This window comes from Colobus angolensis, unplaced genomic scaffold (assembly GCF_000951035.1).
Source record: "Colobus angolensis palliatus isolate OR3802 unplaced genomic scaffold, Cang.pa_1.0 Scaffold31, whole genome shotgun sequence".
Taxonomy (NCBI): domain Eukaryota; kingdom Metazoa; phylum Chordata; class Mammalia; order Primates; family Cercopithecidae; genus Colobus; species Colobus angolensis.
In genome coordinates, this window is record NW_012116377.1 from 646544 (window position 1) to 650814 (window position 4271).

Consider the following 4271-nt stretch of genomic DNA (forward strand, 5'->3'; position numbering starts at 1 on the left):
GACACAATACACTGCAGAAGGCCACAGGGACCTCTGCCTAGGAAAGCCAGGTATTGTCCAAGGTTTCTCCCCATGTGATAGCCTGAGATATGGCCTTGTGGGAAGGGAAAGTCCTGACTGCCCCCAGCCGACACCCATAAAGTGTCTGTGCTGCGGAGGATTAGTGAAAGAGGAAGGCCTCTTTGCAGTTGAGATAAGAGGAAGGCTTCTGTCTCCTGCTCACCCCTGGGCAATGGAATGCTTGGTGTAAAACCCGATCATACCTTCTATTTACTGAGACAGGAGAAAACTGATTTGTTTTTCTAAGACCAGCCCAGCGAGCACAAAAGAACCAGCGAGTAGGCAAGTGTAGGAGCAAAACTGCAAGTTTATTTTGGTCACCTAAGGTGTGGGGAAGAGGTCTGTTGGCCTCCGGCAAAGAAGACCAGCAGAGTCCCCCCCCCACCCCGTGGAGCTCTCAGACGGAGTTCCAGCAGTCCTGACATCCCCACAGGAGTGGAGGACTGAGGAAGGCCGCGAGGCTCACTGGCGGAGAGCGGCTTTTCTAGGAGTGGGAGGGCAATAGGCGGGGCACGGACGTGTGGGGGCGGGGGTGCGTTCCGCAGGTGCCACCAGGTAAATCTTGGTCTCTTCGGATTGAGGTCACCTGGAGCATGCCCCGTTGATCTGCACCTTCCCGGGCGCCGGCTGCATTTTCGCGCGCGCGGGTAAAGTTGCTGATGAAGAACCCGGAAATGCACCATCTTGCCTCCCTTCGTCCAAACAAAAACCACCTTAGGGCTGGAGGTGAGACACGCTAGAGACAATACTGCTCTTTAATGCACCCAGATGTTTATATACGTGCACATCAAGGAACAGCACCTTTCCTTAAACTTATTTATGACACAGAGATCTTGGTTCATATGTTCTGCTGACCCTCTCCCCACTATTACCCTATAGTCCTGCCACATCCCCCTCTCCGAGATGGTAGAGATAATGATCAATAAATACTGAGGGAACTCAGAGACCAGTGCCTGTGAGGGTCCTCCCTATGTTGAGCGCTGGTCCCCTGGGCCCGCTTTTCTTTCTCTATACTTTGTCTCTGTGTCTTATTCCTTTTCTCAGTCTTTCGTCCCACCTGATGAGAAACACCCAGAGGTGTGGAGGGGCAGGCCAACCCTTCATTTAACTTATGCATTCGTCAAAATTATAGTAAAGGGTTAGTGGATACTTTTCTGGTTGCTAATGGAAACCTGGCCTGCCACACTGCTATCGGAACTAAAGCTCACTACAGAACACTGAAAATGCCTACAAACACTGACTTTACTGACAACTCTTAAATTACAGAAAAGCGAGTTCATGCTCCCTCCCAGTTCTGTCCTTCAGAATTGCTAGTTAGAAACCTGCACATTGTCCTAGGTTCAGTTTTGCAAAGACGGAGCCCGTCAGGGAAAGCATTTGTTTGATTTCATGCATTAATGTTTCCTTTGTCCATTTCCTTTATATTTATTTATTTACTTTTTTTTTTTTTTGAAACGGAGTTTCGATCCTCTCGCCCAGGCTGGAGTGCAATGTTGCGGTCTCGGCTAACTGCAACCTCCGCCTCCTGGGTTCAAACGATTCTCCTGCCTCAGCCTCCCAAGTAGCTTGGATTATAGAAGCCCACCACCGCGCCCAGCAAATTTTTGTATTTTTAGTAGAGAGGGGGTTTTCACCATGTTGGCCAGGCTGGTCTCAAACTTCTGGCCTCAAGTGACCTGCCCGCCTCGGCCTTCCAAATTGCTGGAACTACAGGCGTGAGCCACCGCGCCCGGTCCCATTTCCTTTCTTTTATTTTATTAGTTTCAGACGGAGTTTCGCTCTTGCCGCCCAGGTTGGAGTGCAGTGGCTCGATCTCGGCTCACAGCAACCTCCACCTCCGGGTTCAAGCGATTCTCCTGCATCAGCCTCCGGAGTAGCTGGTATTACAGGCGCACGCCACCATGCCCAGCTACATTTCCTTTATTTTACTTTTCATAATTTACTGGCCTGTTTGTTGATAACAAGACTGGCAGTGCACAAGGTTGGGTCTCATTGTTCACCAGGTGGCGAGCGTGGGCCAGGTGGGAGGGTTTTCAGCGCCCGGTGCAAATCTCCAAGAAAGCGCAGGAAACACCACCAAGGGTGACCGTAAAGTTTTGGTTTGGCGCAGCGGATAGGCGTTCCAGCGCAGAAATGCCTAGGAAAGCTTTTGCTGTGCTTGTAGGCAGGACGGCCCCATTATGGATAATGTGGAGCGAACCTGCAAATCCATTGACTGAAAGCTGCGTCTATTTGAGGCTGAGAGTATCCCAACGGACTGTCCTCCCAGTAACATCTGATCGCGTTTCCCATTGGTCATTATTTCCGGACGCCCGCCCTCCCGTTTCCGGAATCCCAGCGCTCTTTAGGTTTACAGATGGATCTAGGTGCACGGGATTAAGTATGATTCCGCCGCGTTGGGCTCTTTGGCTACGCGCCCGCGGGACATGGAATGCTGGAGGGTCAGCGGCTTGGAGTCCTCGCTTTCAGCGTCCGCGGCTGGGAAATCGGCCATCTCTACGGCGGGAACTGGGACTCGGGCTGCGTCCCGGCCCTTCCCCATCGGGCCCACGCGGGCTCGTGGGCGCCCGCACTGGCGCTGATGTATTTTCCTGACCTCTGACCCGTACTGTCTCGAGATTAAAGGTAAAAACTGGGCTTTTTCAGCCCACTCGGGTAGAATGCCCTTTTATTTCTAGGCAGGTGTTTTGTTGTAGAACGCCTGGAAGGGAGGGTGTGACCGTCGGGTTGAGGATTATTAAATAAAATAACAGGCCGGGCGCGGTGGCTCAAGCCTGTAATCCCAGCACTTTGTGAGGCCGAGACGGGCGGATCACGAGGTCAGGAGATCGAGACCATCCTGGCTAACATGGTGAAACCCCGTCTCTACTAAAAAATACAAAAAACTAGCCGGGCGAGGTGGCCGACGCCTGTAGTCCCAGCTACTCGGGAGGCTGAGCCAGGAGAATGGCGTAAACCCGGGAGGCGGAGCTCGCCAGACTCCGTCAATCAATCAATCAATCAATCAATCAATCAATTCCTGGTTTATATTATGTTTGTAGTGTAGCAGGAGGGGCCGCAGACAAAACCTCTCAGGCACCAAGTTGTAGAAGGAAGGGCTTTATTCAGCTGGGAGCATTGGCAAGCTACCGTCTTAAAATCCGAGCTCCCCCAGTGCGCAATTTCTGTCCTTTTAAGGGCTCACAACACTAAAGATTTCATATGAAAGGGTCGTGATTGATTAAGCAATCTAGGGGATATGTGACAGGGGTTTCATGCACTGGAACAGAGCAGGGAGTTTCACAATGTTCTTCTACACTGTATATGTCTGGAATCTATGGATAATATCGGTTTCTAAGTCATGAGTTGATTTTTAACTGCTAGGTTTAGGCCAGGCAGGCCCAGGCCTGGTTTTGGGCTTGGCGCCGGTCTGCCTGTCTTTGGTTTTACTTCCTTGGTTTTTTCTTAAAACAGATACTGAGTATAAAACAATATAAAGCAATGTGAGAGAGAGATCTCTCTCTTCCCTTAATAATAAAGCATCGCAGCCTTTAAATAATCTCACTTTTTGCCAGTAGTATTATTTAGTGGACTGTCTCTGATAAAGACAGCCAGTTAAAATGGCATTTTGTTGTTGCTAATTAAACCAATTTTTAGTTTTGGTGGTTGTCCTAACAGCAGCAACTTCTCAGGCTTTATAAAATCATATTTCTTGTGGGAAATTTCTTTGAAAGGCAAGCGAGTTAGTTTGGAATTGTTTAAAATGAAGTAATTCCTGGTTTTCATATCTTAGTAGTGGTATTTTCCCCATGTCTTTGAAATCTTATTTTTGGGGCACGTATGTAGAGTAACTTTTGTGAAAGAAACAACCAGTTAAGTAGGTTTTGGGATTTCCTTTATGAACTATTGTACTGGCTTTGATTTTTTTTTTTTTGAGACGGAGTTTTGCTCTTGTTGCCCAGGCTAGAGTGCAGTGGTGCAATCTCGGCTCACTGCAACTTCCGCCACCTGGATTCAAGCGATTCTCCTGTCTCAGCCTTGCCAGTAGCTGGCATTATAGACATGCGCCACCACACGCGGCTAATTTTGTATTTTTAGTAGAGATTGGGTTTCTTCATGTTGGTCAAGCTGGTCTCTAACTCCCAACCTTGGGTGATCCGCATGCCTCAGCCTCCCAGAGTGCTGAGATTACAGGTGTGATCCACCGCACCTGGCTGATTTTATATATATAT